Source organism: Palaemon carinicauda, chromosome 6 (genome assembly GCF_036898095.1).
Source record: "Palaemon carinicauda isolate YSFRI2023 chromosome 6, ASM3689809v2, whole genome shotgun sequence".
Taxonomy (NCBI): Eukaryota; Metazoa; Arthropoda; class Malacostraca; order Decapoda; family Palaemonidae; genus Palaemon; species Palaemon carinicauda.
In genome coordinates this window covers 13,056,594-13,069,919 of record NC_090730.1, presented here as the reverse complement: position 1 = coordinate 13,069,919, position 13,326 = coordinate 13,056,594, and the positions used below count along the sequence as shown (strand labels likewise).

General features: G+C 34.4%; 2 pseudogenes; one reads left to right on the top strand and one right to left on the bottom strand.

Annotated features, from left to right (window-relative positions):
• LOC137642869 (uncharacterized) overlaps nt 1-13,326 on the bottom strand; it is a 443,369-nt pseudogene that overhangs the window by 39,658 nt on the left and 390,385 nt on the right.
• The window catches only part of LOC137642313 (uncharacterized), a 35,784-nt pseudogene that overhangs the window by 21,234 nt on the left and 1,224 nt on the right, over nt 1-13,326 (top strand).

The window sequence follows — 13,326 nt, the reverse complement described above, 5'->3', positions numbered from 1 at the left end:
ATCGGCGAAAACACGAGGAAAGAAAACACACAATAATCAGCGGGAGTAAAATAATGGCAGCAGAGTCATCCTACTATTTTTTAGCATTTTCCTTCTTATTACGCCTACCTCCTCTATGTCTCGTTCTGGTACACAGCACTGAAGGGTTATATTAAATCCTGTTAGTTTCATAAAACAACTGGCTGTGCATTCGAAAGACTGGATTGTATGCGAACAGTCTGATCGGTGAACTGTATCGGAGTTTATTTACCTTTTTAGGGATCATGTCCATAGGAGTGAAATTTTCCAGCAGTCCCTAGGGCATAAATTAACATTCGTAGCCAGTGATGCGAATCTGAATGCAGTCCCGAGTTTGAAAGAATATATCACTGCATCTAAGCGTGTTGGCAATACGATTGAGCGCAGTCAATAATAGTCAATTATATCAGTGTTGCGTTCTCGGAATTCATATCTCGCGCTCGTTGATGCAACCTTTTTATTGATATCCTGGATTTAACGGTGCTTAAGCGTCACGAACTATATCGGGGCTACCTGGTGGAATCGTAATCCATTTGCATTGAGAAAAGTAAACAGATCCGGAGGTTGCAAGTCCTTAACCTTATCAATTTGATGACCGAAATTATGCAGACACACGAAACACGAAAAGTTGGAGAGAACTTTGGTTATTAAGCGAAATTACCTTTTCTCTCATCCGAGGCGTGCTTAGCTAATTATTGTGACGCATTGGATGTACTTTTAGTAATTAGTCAGTAATATCTAAAGTGAGAAGAAAAGTAACGCAGGACACTAAATATTTACCTCATCCACGTCAGCATTAAATTTTCTCTTTTGGTCAGTTCATTGCCAGAGAAGTTGGTTTAATGTCCGTTACTCTTAATTTATGATGCTGAATGATCTAACGACCAGAGGGTCGGGTGAGGGCATTAAGCGATGACATACACCAAATAGTCTGGCCTATTTTTTACAGATCCTCCTCTGTCCTCATACATCTGACAACACTGAGATTACCAAACGATTCTTCTTCACCCAAGTGGTTAACTACTGCACTGTAATTGTTCAGTGATTACTTTCCTCTTGGTAAGGGTAGAAGATACTCTTTAGCTATGGTAAGCAGCTCTTCTAGGAGAAGGACACTTCAAAATCAAACCATTGTTCTCTAGTCTTGGGTAGTGCCATAACCTCTGTACCATGGACTTCCACTGTCTTGGGTTAGAGTTCTCTTGCTTGAGGGTACACTCGGGCACACTAATCTATCTAGTTTCTTTTCCTCTTGTTTTGTTAAAGTTTTTATAGTTTGTATAGGAAATATTTATCTTAATGTTACAATTCTTAAAATATTTTATTTTCCTTGTTTCCTTTCCCCACTGGGCTATTTGCCCTGTTGGGGCCCCTGGGCTTATTGCATCGTGCTTTTCCAACTAGGGTTGTAGAAAGAAATAATAGTAATAATAATAATAATAATGATAATAGCATGCTGAGTGTACCCTCAAGCAAGAAAACTCTAACTTAAGACAGTGGAAGACCATGGTACAGATGCTATGGCACTACCCAAGACTAGAGAACAAAGGTTTGATTTTGTAGTGTCCCTCTCCTAGAAGAGCTGCTTACCATAACCAGCGTCTCTCTTCTACCCTTACCAAAAGAAAATAGCCACTGAACAATTACAGTGCAGTAGTTAACTCCTTGAGCGAATAAGAATTGTTAGGTAATCTCAGGTGTGTCAGGTTTATGAGGACAGAGGAATGTGAAAAGAATAGGCCAGACTATTCGGTACATGTGTAAGCAAAGAAAAAATGAGCCATAACCAGAGGGATCCAATGTAGAACTGTCTGGTCAATCAAAGGATCCAATAACTCTCAAGCGGTTGTATCTCAACGGGTAGTATATTTTGTCTTTAAAACCACACAGTATTCTGCCTTATTCGTGCAATAGTATTTGGTATCATGATAATAAACAGATACTGATACAAAGGGAAACAATTGAATATTCCGATTGTTATAAATACTCTTCGTGGGGAAAAAGTGAGGGTCTATAATGTGGATAGATAATAAATTAAGTGGCTGCCGATAATTCTATTTTTGTAAGCTGTGTATATATCTGCCGCATTTTTTCACTTCCTACATAAACACAATCCTTTTCAAATTTCTATAAATTAAAGCTAGAATAAGTACGCCTAATTAAAAGTGCTGTAGCGCATCAGCATGAGATAATCTCCATAAGGACCAAAAATCTTTTTAGTATATTTCTCCCAGGAGACATTTGGACTCTTGGATTTAGTGGGATAAAAAGAAAAAGTAGTCATATAATGACTTCAAGAGAATTAAGTACATTAACACCGTACTGGACAAAGTCCTTTATAAAAGCTGATAGAGAATGCCTATCACGATCCTTCATATTATTTCAAGTCAGTTTTCTTAGATTTATACTAAGAGGACCGTCCGCTAAGGTGGATAGCAACAGGATTGATAGATGACATAACAACTTGAAAATCTTAAAGAAGCTGGGAAAATTGAGGATTCCTGTAGGAAACACATTGACGCCACTAAGGCAATCGCCTTTAATGAAAATTGTATTAGAGAGCTGTGTCTCAAAATCACACACACACACACACACACACACACATATATATATATATATATATATATATATATATATATATATATATATATATATACTGTATATATACATATATATGTATATATATATATACACATATATATGTATATATATACATATATATACATACATATATATATACATATATATACACACACACACACACACATATATATATATATATATATATATATATATATATATGTATATATATATATATATATCTATCTATCTATATACCAAGGCACTTCCCCCAATTTTGGGGGGTAGCCGACACCAACAATGAAACAAAACAAAAAGGGGACCTCTACTCTCTATGTTCCTTCAGCCTAATCAGGGACTCAACCGAGTTCAGCTGGTACTGCTAGGGTGCCACAGCCCAACCTCCCACATTTCCACCACAGATGAAGCTTCATAATGCTGACTCCCCTACTGCTGCTACCTCCGCGGTCATCTAAGGCCCCGGAGGAAGCAGCAAGGCCTACTGGAACTGCGTCACAATCGCTCGCCATTCATTCCTATTTCTAGCACGCTCTCTTGCCTCTCTCACATCTATCCTCCTATCACCCAGAGCTTTCTTCACACCATCCATCCACCCAAACCTTGGCCTTCCTCTTGTACTTCTCCCATCAACTCTTGCATTCATCACCTTCTTTAGCAGACAACCATTTTCCATTCTCTCAACATGGCCAAACCACCTCAACACATTCATATCCACTCTAGCCGCTAACTCATTTCTTACACCCGTTCTCTCCCTCACCACTTCGTTCCTAACCCTATCTACTCGAGATACACCAGCCATACTCCTCAGACACTTCATCTCAAACACATTCAATTTCTGTCTCTCCATCACTTTCATTCCCCACAACTCCGATCCATACATCACAGTTGGTACAATCACTTTCTCATATAGAACTCTCTTTACATTCATGCCCAACCCTCTATTTTTTACTACTCCCTTATCTGCCCCCAACACTTTGCAACCTTCATTCACTCTCTGACGTACATCTGCTTCCACTCCACCATTTGCTGCAACAACAGACCCCAAGTACTTAAACTGATCCACCTCCTCAAGTAACTCTCCATTCAACATGACATTCAACCTTGCACCACCTTCCCTTCTCGTACATCTCATAACCTTACTCTTACCCACATTAACTCTCAACTTCCTTCTCTCACACACCCTTCCAAATTCTGTCACTAGTCGGTCAAGCTTCTCTTCTGTGTCTGCTACCAGTACAGTATCATCCGCAAACAACAACTGATTTACCTCCCATTCATGGTCATTCTCGCCTACCAGTTTTAATCCTCGTCCAAGCACTCGAGCATTCACCTCTCTCACCACTCCATCAACATACAAGTTAAACAACCACGGCGACATCACACATATATATTGATTTTATTCATACATACTATTACCCCTACTACTACTAAAGTGACACACATAAGGGTTTTGCCCTGACCAAAGAGCTCATCAGGTGGGTTTAGCCTACTTCCATTTTTGCAGGCTTGGTTCCCACGACCCTCCTTTCCTCCCTTTTTTTTTTTTTTCTTCTCAGTAATTCAAAAATCATCAGTAAAATATCTTAGGATAATTGATGAAGAAGAGAAGCCAGTTGAAAACTATTTCAGTGTTCTGGGCATTGAACTTAAGGGGTTTTAGGCCGCGCCAGAGGTTGTCCCTTTTACTAAGAGAGGTTTCGGCCAACTTCCCTCCATCCAGCTAGCCCATTACAGTAGTCAATCATGACCCATGTGACAACATTCAAAATTTATCAGTACACAATGAATGTTTTATAATAATGGATGAAATACTGTGTAGTTGACTAAATGGATTTTTTAGTGTTCATTTTTCTTTGTGGGGGCGGATTTTTATTTTTTATATCTTTTTTTATTTTTTTATTTTATAGTTTTTATATATTTTTTATTTTATGGCTGTTCCTCTTCCTCCTCCTTCTCCTCCTGCTGTTGCTGCTGCTTCTTTTTTCTGGATTTATAGTTATACATATATATATATATATATATATATATATATATATATATATATATATATATATATATATATATATATATATATATATATATATATATGTATATATATATATATATATATATATATATATATATATATATATATATATTGGACTTTTTCGTTTTTGTATTTTTTGGATTTTTTATTTCTATTTTTTTTTGGATTCTTTAGTTTCTATATTTTGGGGTGGTATTTTTTAGTTTTTTTTTGGATTTTTTAGTTTTTATATTTCTTTTTTTTATTTTTTAGTTTTTATATTTTTGAGGATTTTTCAATTTTTATATTTTTTTGGATTTTCTCGTTTTTATATTATTTTTTTTTGGGGAGGGGGTTTTAGTTTTAATAATTTTTTTTTATTTTTTAGCTTTTGAATTTTTTTGATTTTTTAGTTTTCATATTCTTTTTTGGATAGTTTAGTTTTTTATATTTTTATGGGGGATTTTTTAGTCTTTAAATTTTCTTTGATTTTTTAGTTTTTATATCTTTTTTTATTTTTTAGTTTTATATTTTTAGGATTTTTTAGTTTTTATATTTTCTTTGGATTTTTTAGTTTTTATGTTTTCTTTTGGATTTTTTAGTTTTTATAATTTTTTGAGGATTTTTTATTTTTTTGTTTTTTTTATTTTTTAATTTTCATATTCTTTTTTGGATCTTTTAGTTTTTTATATTTCTATGGGGGATTTTTTAGTTTTCGATTTTTTTTTTACTTTTTAGTTTTTATATCTTTTTTTATTTTTTAGTTTTATATTTTTTAGGATTTTTTAGTTTTTATATTTTTGGGGATTTTTTAGTTTTTATATTTTCTTTGGATTTTTTAGCTTTTATGTTTTCTTTTGGATTTTTTAGTTTTTATATTCATTTTTTTTATTTTTTTAGTTTTTATATTTTTTAGGATAGTTTAGTTTTTATATTTTTGGGGGATTTTTTAGTTTTTATATTTTTTTGGATTTTTCTAGTTTTTATATTTTAGGGGATTTTTTTTTTTTCTGCGGCTGTTCCTTTTCCTCCTTCTTCTCCTGCTGTTGCTGCTGCTTCTTTTTTTCTGGAATTAATAGCTTTATATTTTATCGTTTCTTATTCTTTAGTTTTTATAATTTTTTGGATATTTTAGTTTTTATATTTTTTTTGTTATTTTTTTCTGCAGCTGCTCCTCTTCCTCCTCCTTCTCCTCCTGCTGTTGCTGCTGATTCTTTTTTTAGATGTTATAGTTTTTATATATTTTTTTTATTCTATTTATACAATCTATTAGTTTTTTTTTTTTCGTATAGTATTGATATTGTTTGGTGATATTTATATTTTTTCTGCTACTGATCTAGATGCCCTTCTATTCCCTGGAAGTTTGAACCTTTGAAGGTGTTGTAAGTCTTGAAACTAACAAGTTTAGGTTAATTTCTCTCTCTCTCTCTCTCTCTCTCTCTCTCTCTCTCTCTCTCTCTCTCTCTCTCTCTCTCTCTCTCTCTCTCGAAAAGCAGAATGTACAAGCCCAAGGGCTCCAACAGGGAAAGTAAATAAGAGAAGAGCAATTAACTATATACCAGTAATGAAAATTAACATAATCTATTTTCATTTGGCCTGGGCTATATACAAACACAAGGTCATTTGCCCCTTCGGCGTCTGCTCAAATACAATCTACCAATAAAGAGTTCCAGCTTTACATTAATCTTAAATTATCTTATTTCATAAATCCCCATTTATAAGTTTGTGTGTGTCTACGGGCATATCGGTCCGTTCCTTATTCGCTGTTAATCTCCGAATGTGACGAAGAGAAAAGAGAAAGTTGTATTGCAAAGAGAAATGGACTCTGAACTATATATTTCCCACAGTGATTCGCTTAATATCCTAATTGAGAGAGTGAGAGAGAGAGAGAGAGAGAGAGAGAGAGAGAGAGAGAGAGAGAGAGAGAGAGAGAGAGAGAGAGAGAGAAACGTATTTAAAGCTTAGATTGACTTCTAAATATGGATGGGTTTTAAAGGCTTAAATGCCGCCCATGAATGGCAGAGGCAAGGGACAGTAACATTGCCTTATCAAACAGGGCAATGCGCATTATACATATGATCAGCGTCCAAGCCTCCTCTCTACCCAAGCTATGACCAAGGAGGGCCAGACAATGGCTACTGATGACTCAGCAGATAGACCTATAGGCTCCCCTAAATCCTCCACCCTTAGCTCACAAGGATGGCGAGGTTGTAGTGAACAAAGAAACTAACGAGTCTGAGCGGTACTTGAACCCCAGTGTGGCGTTCACCAGTCAGGGACGTTACCACATCAGCCACCATAACCCTACGATCGAACCATTAGGATATTTAGCGAATCACTGTAGGAAATATATCGTTCAGAGTCCATTTCTCTTTGCAATGCGACTTTCTCTTTTCTATTCGTCACATTCGGAGATTGACAGTGAATAAGGAACGGACCGATATACTCGTAGACACAAACTTATAAACGTGGATTTATGAAATAAAATACTTTAAGATTAATGCAAAGCTTGAACTCTTTCTTGGTAGTTTGTATTTAAGCAGACGCCGAAGGGGCAAGTGACCTTGTGTCTGTATATAGCCCAGGCCAAATGAAAATAGTTTTTGTTCATTTCCATTACTGGTATATAGTTAATTGCTATTCTCTTATTTACTTTCCCTGTTGGAGCCATTGGGCTTGTACATTCTGCTTTTCTAACCAGGGTTGTAGCCTGGTGGATGATGATGATAATAATAATAATAATAGTAATAATAATAATAATAATAATAATAATAATAATAATAATAATAATAATAATAATAGTCAGTAGGATGTGTTCAATAGCCAAAATTGCATTCGTGAATTAAAAAATGTATTTCCTCTGTGCGTGTGTATATACGTATTTGGTTAGACGTATGCGTGTATGGGTGCATCTGTGGGACAGGACTCAGGAGATTAACTGATAAAGAGGTTGACAGACAGATAGAATGTCAAACTAAAACCCCGATCTTTTATCCAAAATTATGTATTTTTGTTTTATTTTTTACTAAAATTTCATATATTGTAAATCCATGAAACAAACTTACATTCTTGTCTCTTATTGTATCCAAAGTGACGTGAAGATTTCCTAAAGAGGGAAAACTGTAAAGAAAATATTATCTAAAATGAAACATAACATTAGTGAATATTATTACGTGCCGCGTCTAACCGACACCTCAGACCTATAATTATGCGTACGGTATTCCACAAATTTTTTACGAAGACTTTCCATTCGTTATTGGAAACTGCTGTTAATATTGTTATCAACTACCATCATCCTGAACAGCAAACTCTTCGAATCATTCGTAAAGCAAAGAAATAACTCTTTAGTATGAGGTCTTCCCGGTAATTGAAGACGCCGAGGTTGGAAGTTCAGTTGAATATTCGTCCGTTTGGATGTTTTTGGGGTTTCCCATATGTTCAATATCGAGATTCTGCAGTGAACATCTTGAAAAAGTAAATCTTCGTCCTGTTGAGCAATCTAGTTACGAAAACAGGTAAACTTTGGTGTATAATACTTTATCTTAAGCAATATTCATTGCTTTAGCATGTCTCTTCCACTCCTTTCAAACAGGCAATACACACACATGCCAGAATCGGGTTCGAGTCCCGCTCAAACTCGTTAGTTTCTTTAGTCACTGGAATCTCACCATCCTCGTGAACTAAGGATGGGGGTTTTGGGGAAGCCTTCTGGTCTATCTGCTGAGTCATTAGCAGCCATTGCCTGGCCCTCCTTGGTCCTTGCTTGGGTGGAGATGAGGCTTGGGCACTGATCATATGTATATATGGTCAGTCTCTAGGGCATTGTCCTGCTTGCTAGGGCAATGTTACTGTCCATTGCCTCTGCCATTCATGGGTGGCCTTTAAAACCTTTAAAATCCCGCACATATAAACTCAGTAAAACTGTGATTCCTTTGGGAGAGGAAATGTCCTCTAAATGGCAGATGATCCTGTCGCTATAGCCAACGGCCATCATTGTTATCACATATGATTCTATCCTATGGACTGCTACCGCAACTTACCCATATAAATGGTAACAAAATTACCGCTATTACTGTGGTAATGGATCTGCTACTAATGATAATGTTATTACTGCTACTTATGCTACTTTCTTCTGATCCTTGGTTGCTTTTGTGATAATAATACAGATAGATAGATAAATAGATTTTTATTGACCACAAATTCTACATTAAACAATTACAATAAATATAATTACATATTAACATTAATCTATTATACAATCGGGATATTTACATTATTTTATATACAATGTAGTCCATGAAATTACAGGATTTATAATAGTTCCTTAGCATATATCATAATTAAAATCATGAAGCATATTTCCTATAAATCACTTTAACATAAAATTAAAATTAATATCAAACCAAAGAAAATATATCTATGGGTAACAGTTCAAGATTGAGTGGGCAATTTTCACAGTGGTGTGTCCATCTTTGGCAAGGATCTGACTACCACACTTGAAAATAAAGTTACTCCTTTGATAAAAAGTTTCAGGTAAGCAATGCACCAAAGCAATAATTTAATTTCTATTATTAGTTTATCCCCTCCCGTTTTTATTTCAAAATCGACGAGAAACAATAGCCGACTGTGGAAGGTACCTTATATTCTAAAATAATTTAACATGATTGATTGATTGATTTAAAGTTTTCAGGCATCCTGAAATTTAACATGAGGAGGTTTGAATCTCACCAGAGTGTCAACTGTATTCGTTTATTTTTTTAATTAGGTTTAAATCTCATAAGATTAGGCCTATATAAAAAGGCTAGAAAATCGAAAGTAAAAATTTAATTTTGGCTATTTTTGGATATTACAAAATCATCTCATTCATATATTCATACATTAACGTTACTTTTTATAATTCCCATACATTATGCATTTCAAATATGTCTCTCTATACATTATTAACATTCAAAATAATCTTGCATGAGCCCATAATTCCATGCAGTGACAACATCGTCATTTGTCGACTCATTACAGAGCTCCAGTTCCCACGTCTGACGAAATCTATTCGGTTTCAAAGTCAAAGGAGGTCATCACTTTCAGAACATGGCCTTAGGGGAAGGAATCCGTCTGGGAATATGTTCAGGATTACTTTGATTACCTGGATGTCCTGCAAGAAGCTAGTAATGGTAAGAGGATCTCCGACGTGGGACCTAACCAGCAATTTCCTTGATGGGAATAAAGTGATTTGTGTTTGTTTTTCTCCTATAACATAGATCTCAAACTTGCAGAAAATGTTTTTATGTTGAACAGGCTGACTAAGTCTTTTTATAGTCTATATATGAATTATCTGTATTGATGATGTTGATGTTTTTTAAGATATTTTATTTTTTCATTAATTCTTGTATCGTTTATTTATTTCCTGGTTTCCTCTCCTCACCTGGCTATTTTTCCCTGTTGAGGCCCTTGGGCTTATAGCATCTTGCTTTTCCAACTAGGATGGTTGTAACTTGGCTAGTAATAATAATAATAATAATAATGTAGTTTTTTTTTTCTAATAAATACTGAAAGGAAGATGGCTCACTTGACGAAAAGAATACTGGAAATACTGTACGATGTGAGGTTGCTGATATATTGCATATATGCCCTCTTTTGTCAATTTTACTAACACCCAAGCCTCTGGAATACTGAAATGCTCAACATGATCTGTATAATCTAATTCAGATATGTTACACCTCCAACACCATATTTCTGAGTTACTTTAGTTTAAATTATATTAATTTTCATGTCTTCTACCAAGCGAGACTCTAGGAATTCATGGCAGAAACATTTGATACAACTTACTAACTTATCTGAATTCTACAGGCAGTGTGCCCAGACTTGGAACTTGAGATACTCACTGGCGGCTATCACAACAAATGCCTTACACTTTCTTTTTGGTGTGAATTTCGACACGGCCTTTGACACGGCCGTGGCTGACCTAACCTACGAAGTCCACATGTTTGTCATTCTTGATTTCACACCTGCACACCTTTTGGAGAGAGCCATGTTTACTTTCTTAAGGTGAGATTATTCTAGAGCTTGTTATTTTTGAGTTGGGTATTAGATTGTAAGCTACAAGATCTACCGGATTGTTGAATATTGTTTTTATAGTAAATACGATATTACATTTTTAATATGAGCAGCTAACATTGTCGTGAGAATTACTTTCATTTAGTAATGACATGGGCCCGTGTCTTGCATAAGGGAAGGTAATCTAAAACAACAACAACAACATGGAAAAAATGCTAATTCCCATACGGTTTTATCAGCAAACTAAAAGGGCAAAGACTATAACTTAAAGATAAAGAAAAAATAAAAATTATTTCTCAATAAATAGTTTATATAGCCTTTAGATTATCCTCAATGATAGTTAAGTTATCTACTGAGAACAACATTGACTTAAGATAATGTCAAATCTCCCTACTATATTAGGTTATAGATCAATTTCAAATATTTTAATATTTGTCATGATATCAATAAAAGCTTTTATCAAAGTACCCCTTTATGTGTTGCAGATGGGATGAGCCGAAACGCCTCGTACGAATTTCTACACTGATATCAACCAATCTCTTCCTGTGAATTCTCTCGATAGATTCTTGGTTGAATATGATCTGATATTTACACCTATTCATATGGTGAAAGTAAGAGGGTTATCTTACGTTATCTATTGCAATTATAAACACAGAAACTAGTTTAAAATTGGTTATTTACTTTCGTAATTCTGATGATTATTTATCTTTTGTTAAGCTAAATGGAGGTATCTTTATTCTTTTAGATTTAATTTGTTTTTCAGCCCTTATGGCAAAAAGTAGCTTAGGCAAATCAGGTAAAGTCTTTGCTTCTCGAAAGTATTTCACAGCCTTCGTGAATTTCCGTTTCATCCATTTTAAGTAATTCAAATCAACTGAATAAAACAGTATCCCTCTTGGAGGATTATATAAAAGATATGATTATTACTACCAAAATGGTTCTTAGACAAAATCCCTTATAGATTTATCTTATATGAAAGTCAATGAAAAACTTTGAATTTCAATGCACAGATAAGAACGGCACAAAAGCTATATTGAAAATAATTTCAAATTGTTTTTCATTGCAAAAATGTGTCCTCAGCCAAGTCATAACAGGAATGATAAGTAGACATAATTTATTGACAAAAATATTTATAAAAATCCCTACCAGTCGAAAAAATAATATAGAAACTATATCAAAAGCTCTTGCAAAAAAAAAAAAAAAAAAAAAATAAATAATTACTATACCAAAATTTATAACTAGAATAAGAGATAAAGTTTTTTTTTTCCGAGAAATTTGCGTTACTAACTTATTATTCCAAAATATGATATTTTCCAATTAATGAAAAATTGCTATTGTAAATATTGCTTTTATGTGACTTGCTTCTAGTCACATCGTGAAACAACCATACGTGAAAATTATAATTATGTGAAATGAATATCGAATCGAATATAAAGTTCATGAAGGCCATCGTTTGTACAGACCAAAGATCTAGATTTAAACGCACAGCTTAGCAGTATTTTTTTTTTTTTAACGCTGTGGGAAATAATTATTTCTCGTTTCAATAATACAAAGTTCATCATATATAAATATCTATGAGGGTAATTCTACATAAAGCCTCGTACCACATGACCTGCCATGTATTTAATTTAGACACAAAGTCCATATGTCAAAGTGTCTCTTTTCAGCTAGATATCGAAGATGACGAATGGGTAGTTTTCAAACATTTAGTGAAAGCCAATTCTGGACGGAGAGAGAGAGAGAGAGAGAGAGAGAGAGAGAGAGAGAGAGAGAGAGAGAGAGAGAGAGAGAGAGAGAGAGAGAGAGAGAGAGAGAGAGAGAGAGAGAGAGAGAGAGAGAGAGAGAGAGAGAGAGAGAGAGAAACCCCTTCTGGGAACTAAAAAAAAGTTCCAGTTTCGTAGATACCAAGGACACTGTAGCAAAACCCGTTGTTGAATAACGATCCAATTTGTATACACTGTTATGGTAACATGTTTAAAGAGCAATCGTAACTAAAAAATCTTCTTATAATGGTTGTATTACCTTTAGCATTAATAGTGCCAGTTGCAGAAATAGTGGTAATAGTATACGTCATTGTAGTTGCAAAAGTAACAATAAAAGTATTGCAAGGTAAAGGCTTTCCCAGTCACTTTTGCCTTTATAAGATAAAAGGAGAAAATCCTGATAATGTCTGAATATTTCTAGCATATGGTGTACACTTTCAAATCTCAATGGAGGTGCAGCTGGAGGTCTACGGGAACTGCCGTCTGAGGAGCAGTTATCATACATTCGGAAGAGATACAGCATCCTTAGAGCAATTGAGGTTAGTTTGGCATGGTATTTCTATAACTAGACAGAATAAGTTTTTAACATGTTTCCTTTCCTCACTGGGCTATTTTCCCTGTTTGGGCCCTTGGGCTTATAGCATCCTGCTTTTCCAACTAGGGTTGTAGCTTAGCAAATAGTAATAATAATAATAATAATAATAATAATAATAATAATAATAATAATAATAACTGCGTATCTTAGTGCATGTTGTTATATATAATACATAGATGTATGGGGATATGAGAGAAAATAATACGAATACAATTGATATTACAATGATGAAGGTATTTACACTCAATGTGTAAATTTATATAAAGTGTGTACTGGTATGAGAGTTTGTGTTA